Source organism: Malaclemys terrapin, chromosome 15, assembly GCF_027887155.1.
Source record: "Malaclemys terrapin pileata isolate rMalTer1 chromosome 15, rMalTer1.hap1, whole genome shotgun sequence".
NCBI classification, from domain to species: domain Eukaryota; kingdom Metazoa; phylum Chordata; order Testudines; family Emydidae; genus Malaclemys; species Malaclemys terrapin.
In genome coordinates this window covers 24,653,012-24,666,583 of record NC_071519.1, presented here as the reverse complement: position 1 = coordinate 24,666,583, position 13,572 = coordinate 24,653,012, and positions in this window count along the sequence as shown.

Genomic DNA, 13,572 nt, shown 5'->3' with positions numbered 1-13,572 from the left:
TTCTTCAGTGAAATATTTCAGTTTTTAGAAAACCTTTATTTAACACCCCCCCACCCCCCCACCCCCAACTAATAATGGTTTTTGAAACCTGGAATTTTTTTATTGAAAAACCAAAACATTTTCATGGAGAAATTTTGCGGGGGGGAGGGGTTCTGTAAAACTAACTGGCATTTTTTCTCATTTCTAGTCTAGGAACATCTCCCCCCCATCCCTAATTTAAGTTGATTGCTGTAAGGCACTTCCTAGTTAAATATTCCTCAGCCTTGTGTTTTCTGCGTTCCCAGACTCTGATGGATCTTAAGGAGTGCCCTGCATTATGCAGCTCTGTATCCATCTGTTGTCCTTGCAAGTTAAACAGCCAGAAAAAAAATGGATTAGAGCCTTAGCTCCCCTAATGAAGCAGCGATTTGTCTCCAGATCTTGATCCAGGTGTAGCTGAGCTAACGAGCTGACTGGCCTTGTGCATCAGAGAATGTTAAATACAGCTTTGGTGGAGAGAAACCTTGAGTAACTGAGAGGAGTGTGAGGAGGGGAGGAGAGGGGGACCGAGATAGAAAAGCCAAGAGAAATCAAAGAAGAAAGGTGGGTGAGGTCAGATCTTTTATTGGACCAACTTCTGCTGGTGAGAGAGACAAGCTTACACAGGCTTGAAGAAGAGCTCAGTGTAAGCTCGTCCAATAAAAGCCGGTCCAATAAAAGATATGACCTCACCCACCTTGTCTCTCTCATATCTTGAGATCAACGTGGTTACAACAACACTGCAAAGAGCAATCAACCAGGTTACACTGGGTGGACCCGGCTTAGAGAAAATGCTTAGGGGAAATGGAGAAAACTTCCACTATAATACTTTGTTCCTCTCTTCTGAGGAGATCTCAGCATGTTACCAGCCTTACTTAACCCTTAGATCATCCCAGAGAGCTACAGAAGGTTGAATATTTTACCTGTTTCGCACGTGGGGTGGCGGGAGGTCACATGCAGAAAGCTGACTTGATTTACACAGCGAGGCAATGGCATAGCTGGAAACAGAGCCCAGGACTCCTGGCTTGGGAGCCTGTGCTCTAACCACTAGACCGCCCTCTCTGGAAATAGAACCCAGGAGTCCTTGCTCCCAGTCCCGTTCTGTAGCCACTACATCACACTTCCTCTGGCTACCAAGAAGGACTGGAGGGAGTTCTCTTTAAAGAGAGTTCGGAGCAGTTGTTAAACAGCCGATGCCGCCACGTATTATCTGGAAATATCCCTGCTAATAATCTCTGCTTGCCTTTCTTACTGTGGGACGTGAAGTCTTGCAGGCAGCTCTGAGTCACTTAGCAACTCGCACTGGGTCCAGGTTAATGGAATTGCTCCCCCATGTTCACTCCTACTGTTTTCCAAGAGCGAAAGAAGGTGTATTACGCTGGGTAGAAATGGTGTAGAGAAAATAAGGGGGAAAGAAGGTCTCATTCCATTATGCGGAAGGAAATAGGTTCCAATTAAAGGGATGTGAATGTGATGGGGTGGGGGGAGACATGCAAGTTGTTGGAAGGAGGGGGAGTCCACCTAGGTGGGGCTGAATTGACAGCAGCAAAGTGGTGATAGAAAGGAAGGGGGACAGGAGGCAGCCGGTTGCATACTTTTTCACGGCAATGAAGATTTGGTTATGAAAGCGACAAGAGAAGGAGGCGATGGGAAGGGAGGGGGGAGTTGAAGGCTGGGATGTTGGAGATCACATTCCATTCAATTCCGAGAAAAGGCGAGAGAGAAAAGAAGATGAGTCTGAAATGAGGCTTAATTTTAATGAAGGAAAATTCTCGGCTAAGCAAGGAGAGTTGAAAGGGAGGGGAGAAGACGGTTTTGAAAATGACAGGATCCCCACATGCTATTGTGTTGGGCAGATTTTTTTTTCTTCCTTTTTTTGTTCGGGTTGAAAGACAGATAATAAAGAGCGTGGAAGATGAAGGAGGAAAGAAAGAAAAGATCTGATAAATAACTTTTTTTAAAAGTGTGTGAAGAATAGAATTTTCTAGAAGAAGGAGGCCTAATGCTTAGAAAACCAGGGCTAAGAGTCAGGAAACTTCCGTTGTATCCTTGACTCCAGACACAGACTTTCTTAAATGACCCTTCTACCAGTTTCCTTCCCGTCATGTGCATCGCAGTTTCACCATCAAATAGATACCATCTACCTCATACCGGTATTGGGAGAGCTAAGGCCCAGTCAGACACCCCTGAAGTCTTCCCATGGATTTAAATGGGAGTTGAATTATGTCCTTGATGAACACTGGGAGATTTTTAAAGCACTGTGGGGTTGTCCCATGGAAGGTGCTATGCACGTGCAACGAATTGTAACACATCTGAGGTCATCTAGGATTTCACTGCTTTCTCTGCAGGAAATCAGAACTTCCTGGTGACAGAAGGGGTAGAACTCTCATTTAAAACCCAGGCTCTTACCACTTGCATGAAAGGAGAATCTGTACTAGCGGTTATCATGGAATTGCCGTGATCGAAGGTTTTTAAGAACGGGTTAGACAAACATCTGTCAGGGGCTGATTCAGGCATGCTTAATCCTGCCTCAGCACAGAGGGATGAACTGGATGATGTCTTGTGGTCTCTTCCAGCCATATGTTTCCATGATTAGAGCAAAGATTCCTAAAGTGTGGTCCATGGTGCATTTTCTGATGGGCCCTGAAAAGCTGGTTGCATGTTTCTGGCTCCTCCTCACCTCAGCTACTAAATTCGAAGCTAAAAATACATTCATTAATTCCCGAATGTTACTTTCTTATGTGAGCAATAATTGGTGGTGGTGGCTGCTTCAGGTCGGTGATGCAATCACTGACGGGAGGGGACCTGTCCACAAGAATCGTTGATTTGGTCCACACTATGAACGGTTTGGAAACCCCTTCGTGGTGGTATTGTACTGTTCTACACACTAGTGTAAATGTATCAGGAATCAGTGTGAACCTTTGTCCACGTTAAACCCTTACAGACAATAGGAGGCATTTGATTGATTTCACTTTGCTTTGCTGTTTTTGGCTTTGTTCTATACACTTTGGATTTCAGAAGGAAGTGCTGGGGATCTCACACAAACATCTTGTTTTCACAGGATGTCTCGCTGGCATCTAGATAATAGATTGACAGATTATTCATCTAGAAGGGGCCATTGTGCTCATCTAGTCTCACAGACACCACTTCTAATTTTCCCCAGGAGTGCTCAGCCCCAGGCCCTGCCCCCCACCTCCTCTACACCTCTTCCCTCCCCCACTCCACTCCTGGCCCTGCCCCCACTCCACCCCTTCCCCTCCGCCCCCACCCCTGCACGCCTCTTCCCTCCCCCACTCCACTTCCAGCCCCACCCCCACTCCACCCCTTCCCCCAACACCTCAACCCCGCACTCCTCTTCCCCCCCGCGTCTTCCCCACCTCTTTCAGACCCTTCCCCTGCGTGTGCCCTGCCCCCGCTCCTCCCCTTCCCTCCCACTGCCTCCTGCATGCCACGGAACAGCTGATCTGCAGGCGGTGGGAGGCGCTGGGAAGGAGGGAGAGGAGTTGATTGGCAGGGCTGCCGGCAAATGGCAGGAGGGGGGTGAGAGAGGAGCTTGGCTGTTGGTGGGTGCTGAGTACTTGCTAATTTTTTTCCATGAGTGCTCCAGCCCTGAAGCACCCACAGAGTTGGCACCTATGTCTAGTCTTACCTCCTGCATTATCCAGGCCACTGGCCTTCCCTGAATTAATTCCCGTTCGAGCATATATTTTAGAAAAACATCCCATTTTGACTTAAAAATGTCCAAAGTGGCTCAAACGTCAGATGGCGTTTCTAACTCTTTGGATGTCTCTCCAGACCAAACTTCTAATCCACGTGAGGTTCACCGGGCGCTAAATTAACACCATGTTGTTGTGGTTTTCAAAGCTGCAGACTTCTTGTTCTTCATGAATAACATTAAGTAGGTGTTAAAATAGTATTTCTGCAAAGCTAGCTGGAGCTGGAGAAATAAGAGGCAAATGGCCTGCATTTGCTGGTTCATAATCAACAAGCAAACAACAGAGTCTTGAGCAATGTACGAGCAGGTGGTATGAAGCAGAGACTGTGGGAGCAACAGAGAGGTGGATGGTGACGCAAGTAATGCTAGGATGGATTCTGCTGCCAGCATGTGCTGCTTTTCCGGATGGGAGACTATGTTGAACTAAATTTTGACCCTGGGTGGGTTTGAAATGTAATCAAGGGGAATACATCTTTGGAAAGCATCCAAACTCCATGTCCCCATACCTGCTTAGTTCTCTCATTTCTGGGAGATTGGCTGGCTCAGGGGATTGATAACAGCATATGAAGTCTTTTCCCTCTAAGCTATTGGCTCAACTTCAGCCTGCGTCGGTAACCAATAGAAAATCTTGTCATGAAAGGACTAGCTCACATGAGATGAGTTAATGGGTCTCTGCCCAGTTCCTTGTGGTCGTATTCTCATCACAAAAAGTCACCATTCTGTTTGGGACAAGTTGGCCCCCTTGTTCAGTCTGAGCAGATAAGATACATCAGTCATAGCGAGGGAATCATTATACCGCCTTGAGCGTATGCCAGATGGGAGTGGGTGGGAGGGGGGAAGCTGGTGCCAGAATGAGGGATAGATGAGTGTGAATGGTAGGAGCCCTGAAAGCAGAGAGAAAGTGACACCTTGAGGGAAGGAGAATGCAAGGTGAGGGATAACCCTGGAGTGGGACCTCCTGGGGAAGAGGATCATTGGCAAGAAACAAAAGGTGAATGTGTAATTTCAAGAGCTGTGCAGAAAAGACAAATTACATGTCGTGGTGGATTTGGAGATTGCAACGTTTGTATTCTGCTTTGTTTTCATTTTGAAAAATGCTAAATTATCTTTGAAAGAAAATTGGGGATGAAATTGTTTTAGGTCAATTGAAACATTTCAAATTAGATTTTTTAACATTTGATATTATGCTACTAGACAATTTTTTTTAAAATTTTGAAATGAAAAGTCACTTAAAGAAGAAAACCCAGAATGTTTCCTTCTGAAAAGCTCAACTTTGTCAATTTCAACATTGTCCAAATATATATATATATATATATCCCCCTATTCTTCCTGAAAGGAAATGTCAGTGAAATTGACACAATTTCACAAAATGTTTCAGTGGAGCTGCTTATTCCAGTAGAAAATGATTCCATTGACATTTTTTCCAGCCAGCTCTTGTCATTTCCCATGGAAATCATTTTGGAAAAATCCTATTTGTTAAAACTTCATGGGTAAAATTCTCAGCAGAGTTCTGGGCCCGTTATGTTGCTCATGTGGCACAGAGGGGCTTCAAAGCAGCCAGATCTCACCACTGGGGAGAACCCTTGTACAGGAGAGTTCTTGCACCGACTGACCCCACTCCCCTAGCTCGTACAGCACCTGGCATAGGAGCAAGAGGGGGTGAATTGGAGGTGGGACGCATGGCCAGCACACTGAGAACGCTTGACTTTTCTTTGCTGCCGGGCAGAATCTTAGGGGCTATATCAATCAAGGCTTAAGAGCAGGGGCAGCCCTAGGCACCAGCGCACCAAGCACGTGCCTGGGGCAGGAAGCCGCGGGGGCGGTGTGCCAATTGCTGTGAGGGCGGCAGTCAGGCTGCCTTCGGCGGCATGCCTGCGGGAGGTCCACCGGTCCCGCGGTTTTGGCGGCAATTTGGCGGCGGGTACGCCGAAGGCGCGGGACCGGCAGACCTCTCGCAGGCATGCCGCCGAATCCATGTGGCCAGCGGACCTCCCGCAGGCATTCCGCTGAAGGCCACCTGACCGCCGTGCTTGGGGGAGCAAAATACATAGAGCCGCCCTTGCTTAAGAGTTACGGCAGCTGCAGAATCCCGTAGATGCAAGAGTGGCCTTACACTACCTTTGTCCTCCCATGTCTTGAGCTGTGCCCTCCGTAGGGTCAGGATGGAGCTGAGGATTTGGATACAACTAGGGTGACCAGATGTCCTGATTTTATAGGGACAGGCCTGATATTTGGGGCTTTTTCTTACATAGGTGCCAATTACCCCCCTCCCCCATCGCGATTTTTCACACTTGCTATCTGGTCACCCTAGATACAACACCCCCTGTCCATCATCATCATAAAAATGAGTAATTTTGGGACTTAGTGCCTTTCCTTATTTCAACCCAACCCTTAGCTCTTTGGCCATGGATTTTCATGACTGTGTTCCCACCCCCATGAGAGCCCCATCCAAAACCTCTTCATTTTGAATTGACAGCTGTCTGTATCCCTGTGCATATTACGGGAAGGAAGAGAGATCTTCTCACTCTAGAGAGTGGCAGGCTGCCCCTCCCAAATGCAGAGGGATCTGCATAACGTCAAACTAAATCCTTATCAGAAATTTTAATGAGCAAAATAAAACCCAAAATCTCTGTGATTAAAATCAAATCTTCCCTCTTCTGCTCTGCTGGAGCCAGCTTCCAAAACAGAGTTGCAAAGATGACAACAGGAGGCCCCTTGTATTTAATTACCTGCAGCTTTATTCTGCACTTTTGAAAAAGCTCTCTCTTTGGCTCCTGCTGGGGTGGCAGAGAACCTGGAATAACAATCAGGAGACTGTTAAAGCGGTCACCACTGAAACAGTAATGCTTGCCAAGAGCGACTGCCCCATTGGTAGCTGGGAAGCTGTGGTTTATTTCCTATTACAGGCCCCGGATGGGAATGCAGCATCTCGGATACTACTGAGTGGTACCTGTTTGGTAAATGTTGAATTTTTAGTGGTGATTCTTCTAGAACAGTGGTGTGCAACCTGTGGCCTGCAATCAGATTACCTTGATGGGCCACAGCACATCCCTGTGGCCTGCCACTTCTCGCAGCTCCTATTGGCCAGGAACGGCGAACCGCAGCCACTGGGAACTGCGGGGGGATGTGCCTGCGGACGGTCAAAGTCAGCAAAATGTCTCGTGGCCTGTAATCAGATTACCCCATGGGCCACAGATTGCCCACCTCTGTTCTAGAGTCTCTTGAATCAAGGTCTTGGCCTGGTGTCCTTAGGACAGTCTCAGGTGGACAGTGAGTGACCTGATTCTGTCAAAAGGTCAGTGGTTCATATAGATAGCCTCAGGTGCAGCAGGCAAGGATAGGATGCACTCCGTCCTCTTCTCCCATGAGAACAATTATTCTCACTAACTGCTCCCTTCAGCCCAGCAACCCATCCAGCTCAGCATCTGTCCTTTCCTTCTCCAGAAGGATCCCCCTCTTTCTACTGTCTTATGCAGCAGGTGCCTTTAGTTTCCAAACACGTCTCAGAATCCTTTGCCGCCATTTCAAAACTGCATCAAAGGAGGTGCTTCTACAGCCGATGTTCATGATCCTAGTGCATGTCTGAGGCCCAAAGGCATCTGCTTCAGACATGGTCACAGGTGAAGACTCAGCACACAGATGAGAGCAGATGAGGATTGAATTGCTGTCCTCTGACCATAGTGATCTCAGGCCAGTTCCAGTTACTTGTCTACACTATCCTGTTTCCTTTAAATTTCCCACCATTGCAGCCACAGTTGAAGATTCCCCATGAAAGTGTTAGCATAGAGAGATTGCTGCTATCCACCATCATTTTAACCCCACTGTCCTCTTGACCTTTCCTGAGCAAGGCTAGGTAACACTATGGTAGCTACTCTACACTAGTGGTCCACTGTTGTTGTTGCCATCAGTTCTGACAATAAAAATGTGTCATGGACACAGCCTTAGATAAGAACACTGCCTTCAGTGTCCATCCCTAAAGTTGCTCCTGGTCTAGTAACAGTTCATAGGAAACCCACAGTAGGACTAGAACCCACAGATGGTGAAGCTCCCCTTGTACAGAGGGACCGGTAGGTGGGATCACTTAAGTCCAGCAGCGCAAGGCGAATTTCATCCTGAAAGAAGTATCTCTCTGAATGCCTGTAGAAAGCCCATGCAGCGTTTCTTCTCCCACTGCAGTGAGTTAATTGTCTTAGTGGTCTCCTATAGCGTTCATTCCTGCATGATAATTTTTAATTCTTTGGGCACCTTTCATAGTCAGCGTCTGACTTTCCAAAGTCTATCAAATTATGTTTTCACCTACATCCCTTCTTGTCTCCTTCCAAGAGGCTATTTCATTTTGTTCATCCTTTGGATGAAGCCAAAGCATATTTCATGAGCTGCAAAATTGAATCAAATAAAAGGGAGCAAGGGGCAGTCACCTGAATGCAGACCTTTCCCCATTAGAAAGGAAAGAGATAATTAAGTGATACTCACAATGGTCACCCAGCCAACATTCCTGGCAGGCGTTGGGACTGGACATCACTGCTCACCATGCACAGAAGACAAGAGGCTCAGATTACGGTAATTAATGCTAATATAAAAACCTATATAGAAATAACTTGGCCGTTTCTTTTCAACATCCTTTTTTAGTGAGATCATCATGATTTAACTGCAGTTGGTCAAACGGTGCTTAAACTGATCTGTGTAAATAAAAGTGCTCCTTTTGGTTCACTATGAAATGAGTTATTCACAAGTATCTGGACCAAGCTGGGCATTAGTGAAAATGTTATTGAATGTCATGAACGTCAGCACAAATGAGTGATACTGGAAAAGTGGGATGTTTGCTCATCATTATTCTCTTGTTTCTGTTGCCGGCTCAGGCATGACTTAGGCGCCCTGTAAACAAATGGACAATTTCTCAAGCAGGCCATAGGCCAAAAATTGTCGGCTCAAACCACATGCAAGTACTTAAGAATAGCAGATAAGTTTGGCTTGGTTTGCCAACAGTTCGAAAACCAAAGATGAGACCAAATAACCCCCTGATCCTTCAAACACATCTGTATTTGAGCAACAGCATGCTCATCAACCCAGTCGATTCCTCGCGTGAACATGTGTTTGCAGAATCAGGACCTACATTTGTAACAAATGTCGAGTGGAATCCTGGTCCCATTGTCCTCAGTGAGAGTTCTGCCATCAGTGGTGCCCTGTCTTTGTAACTCATCATTTGACCAGCTGTGAGGGTACAATCTGAGACTGGGCGATTTAAAATGTTTTAAGTTTGCTTCTCGCTTCATATTCCCCAAATCCATCTCCAAGAATGATTAGTGGAATAAAGGGACTCCTGGCATGATGGATGTGGCATCTGGGAGTTACAAGAGAAGGTTTGTGCAATACGGCATGGCTTAGATGCCTATTGACTTTGTGGTGCTTTGCATCAGTCCCTTTCATCTTTTCACCGTGTGTGTGTGTGTGTGTGTGCGCACGTGCTCTTAACATTGTTCTCCAGTCTTTCATAACCAAAAGGCAAAACTCTTTTGGGGCTGGATGGAATCAGGGGAAGCCTCCTGCAGGGAAAGTATTTTTGTTGTTGTTGTAATTATATTTTATTATTTCCAAATGAAATGCAAAAATGCAATTAAATCCACATTAAGACAAACCGATATACACAGTCATGGGGGCTGTCAAATTATGGCCCAAGCCTGTGTCGTGCTAAGTGCTTTCCCCTGATTGCGGTGTGACTTGAGAGCTCCCAGCACTTTAGGAAGACACTCAGATTCTTCCAGGATTAGGGCCTTAATTTGCAAATCATCAAATGCAGCGTTCTACCCAGTTCATCAATTATCAACGCTTTCGCCTGCTACTGAGTACATGAGATTATTACTGGGTATCCATTTGTGGCTTCAGCTCCCCTGAAACAATTATGGAAGGGCCTGTCTTTCAGATGTGCTCAGCTCCTAGTGCAGACACCTGGAGCCGGGGCGGGGGGGTGCTGAATCCCATTGAAAACCAGGTCTAAGATCAAGAAAATGCCTTTCTGGCATTGTCCACTTTAAGTGTCTCTGCATATCGGTTGTGTTCTGCCTGCATTGGAAATATGAGAGAAGGTGTTGGGATAAGAGGCCTGAAAAGAAAACAAAGACACGATCATCCTCACTGACAGCTCTATGAGTCTGATCCAAATCCCATTTAAATCAAGGGAGTCTTTCCTTTGATTTTCATAGGAGATGGATCTGTCCCTCTGTGTGTAGTTAGTGCAATATATGCACAAAAACAACACGGAGTTTGGTGGCAGATTAATTTGGGCATAAGCTTTCGTGGGTAAAAAACCCCACTTCTTCAGCTACATGGAGTGAAAATTACAGATACAGGCATAGATATATATTGGCACATGAAGAGAAGGGAGTTACTTTACAAGTGGAAAACCAATGTTGAAGGCCAATTCAGTCAGGGTGGATGTAGTCCACTCCCAATAATCTGTTAGTCTTTAAGGTGCCACCAGACTCCTCGTTGTTTTTGTGGATACAGACTAACACGACTACCCCGCTGATACATGCACAGTCAGTACCAACAGGGGCCTGGTGCTTGATCCTGCATCACTTCCGCCCACTCTTTCTTCTCCTAAGGAGAACTGGGAATGCACTTCCTCCAAAGAGGCCCATGGAGAAGAAGTTTTCAGGCTGGCAAGTGGGTATCTCAAAGCCATTGTCTGGTTGGCTAGAGTTTGGGGAGATAATGAGGGTATGTTGGTGGGGCAGGTTGCTTTTTCACTTTTATTGTATTGCTGGCTGAGGTGAATTGTCATCTAGGTTTGATTACTGAAGGCTGCTGGCTGGTGGAGTTGATTTGTGTGCCTGACAGTCAGAACGCTGTTCAGTGCTCACTGTCGATTTAATTATTCTTGGGGCACTCGGCTCTTTCGCACTGGCCTTCTTTTATTTATTTCTTTTTAAAATGTCAAGCCCAAAGAAGGTAAATACCAGCAAGGGCGAAGATATGAACATTTCCCATGTGTGGGTTCTGTGCTCATTTCCTCTCTTCCGAGACTTTCCGTGTTTGGGGGAATGATACTAATAGGTCCCGACAGGGGGCTAGTGGTCGCCTGATGCTTCATGAGCTGTTAGTATTTCCATGAGGCTAGTGGGCAAGCTGTCATGGCTGCTTATTGCACCAAATGTCAGTATGTCACTGTTATTTTGCCCTAGTTTTGTTCCTCTCCTCTCTCATCATAAGCTGTGGTGTAGCCTGTCTTTTGTATTAGGTGTACTGAGCAACCACAACACTATATCCCACTCTTCTTAAAACAAATGAATACCATCAGTCAGACGAAGATAATAATTCAGTAGCTTTCCTCCAATGACTTCAAAGCACACTGCAAAAAAAAAAAAACCCTAAATACCCCTCTGTGGTGTGTATTTTCATCCCCCTTTTGCACAGGGGGAAACTGAGGAAGAGAGAAGCAGCGGGATCTGCCCAAAGACCCAGCGAGTCAGTGGCGGAGTTGAGACTAGAACCTAGATCCCCTTTACACTGGCAGAAGCACCCTCTTTTCCTATGCAAAGGCACCTTGTATCACAGCCAGCTTCCGAGTGCTTTCCTGCTTGCATTTGGTTCAAAAGCCTTATTCATGGCATGTTATATATTTAAAGAACATTCATACAGCACTTTTCCTAACAGCCATTGCAATGTGCCTGAGGGATTATTAAAGTTGATCTTTATCACAAGTGCTTAGCACTTGATATGTATGTTGATTATTATACATTTCAATTAAATCGGAGCCAATAGACAAGTCGCATAAATATAATATATGTGGACAAAAAGCAACCCCCCTCCCCGAATGAACTGTTTACTAAGCAGGAGCTCAGAAGAGTTACAGGGATGTTTGATTCTTACTTCTGATGTAGTTGGCATTAAAATATACCCTCCCTTCAAAGAGAAGCTCCCATACTGTGAATATGCCTTTTCCATCCAGGCAGGGGCTAAATAATAGCAAATTATGAGCACAGAAAATATTTAGAACAAAAAAAAAGGGAAAGAGGAGGACTCTGAATTATTAGAGCTGATCTATAGCTTACAATCGCATACAATTTGTCTTTTGAATACACCGTATGAACCCGCTATGAATAAAATCAGCCGATTTAACCCAAAATCAATGCTCTTTTGTAGAGTTGCTTAAAATCTAAGTGGAAAGGAAGGCTTTGAAGCTGCTTTCCCTCGGTAAATGCAGCACTCGACTGAACGTTTGATTTTTAGCGGAAGGCCACTCCGTCTCCTGATGCCCGGCTTAGCATTTTCATTAGAGAAACTGATGAGTAATTAGCAAATATGGAGGAAATGACTAAATTAAGTTTGGGTGGGGTTTTTTTTAAGTTTCCTTTTAATGTCCATCAGTGAGAGGTTTTTCTCTCCCTCCCCCACCTTCCACCGGGGACTCACATCTAAGAGGTTCCCTGGGACTTGTGTACCAAGTGCAGGGATTGCTGAAGAAACAACAGAGGGTCCTATGGCACCTTTAAGACTTTTTACAGATTCAGACTAACACGGCTACCCCTCTGATGCTGAAGAAACGTGTCCATTGGCAAGCGCAATGCAAGTCTAGCAAGATGCATGGCGCTTCCTTTGTCTGGCTCGTTCCTTTAGGGAAATCCTGCTGTTCCTCCACCTTGGGAGCGCTGCCAAAGATGGGAAAGCTGGCAGCTGCTCGCTTCTCGGCAGGTTGGCAGGCTGCATCTTCATGTTTGAGCCAGCCAGGATGGTTGCTAGCAGGCCAGGTTGGCTTTTGCTGGGGGACTGAAGTCTGCTGCGTGATAGAGATGTGCAAAGTGATTTCCTTCATGCTCCTTAGGGAGTGGTGCTCAAGTCTTGTGGGCACTGGGATTTTGGCCATGGATGCACAAAAGCAAGCCCCTAATACAGACCAGCGAAGACGTGATTTGCCGTTGCACAGCTTATGCTTTTTCAAGCAGGGTTTCCCTTGTCTGAAATAGGGCTTTGCTCCAATACCTGGCTTTGCTGGCTGTAACTGGAGTAAGTCCTCAGTGCAGACAAGATCTTGGTCTCTGTTGGATCCCAAGAAGTGACGCAACAGTGCAGATGGTTGAAGCCCTATTGCAGGGGATGTTTAAAAGGAGACGGAATGATAGAGTGTAAGGACCCAGCCTGCCAGAGACCAAGGGGCAAGCACTAAATGACTCCGGGTATCTTTTTTTCCCCGGATCTAGTTTCTATAGTGTTAGGTTTAGAACTCTGAGTCCCCGCATTAACTTCAGGTAATTAACAGTGGGAAATTGAAGGTGGCTGGGATCACTGTCTCCCTTAATCACTTCTATGGTCCCCATTACTGAGTGCCTCATGGCCTTTGATAGCTCTGTCCTCACAGCACCTCTTTGAGATCAGGAACTGCTACTAATCTCAGTTTATAGATAGGGGAACTGAAGCACAGAGACTTGCCCAACATCTGGCAGGATGGCTGTGGTGGAGCAGTCTCAGGCCAACGGGTGAATCACCCTCATCACCATAGTGCTGTTATGCCAATGGTGGCGACCACGTGCTTTGAGTTACCGGATAAGAGGATGATGGTCTCTAGTAGATGGAGCTTAGGAGACAAGACCTCTGACTCATTGTGTGACTTTGGGAAGGTTAATTAACTATCATCATTATTATTATTTGTGTTACTGCACAGTGCCTGGGAGTCCCTGGTTGTGAACCCGGGTCCCATTGTGCTAGGTGCTGTACAAACACAGAACAAGGCAGCCGTCCCTGCCCCAAAGAGCTCACAGTCTATGTAACCTCTCTTACCTTGGCTTTGGACTGGGGTCTCTCAGTTGTGTTGGGAGAATTAACATTGGTTAATATGCTTTGAA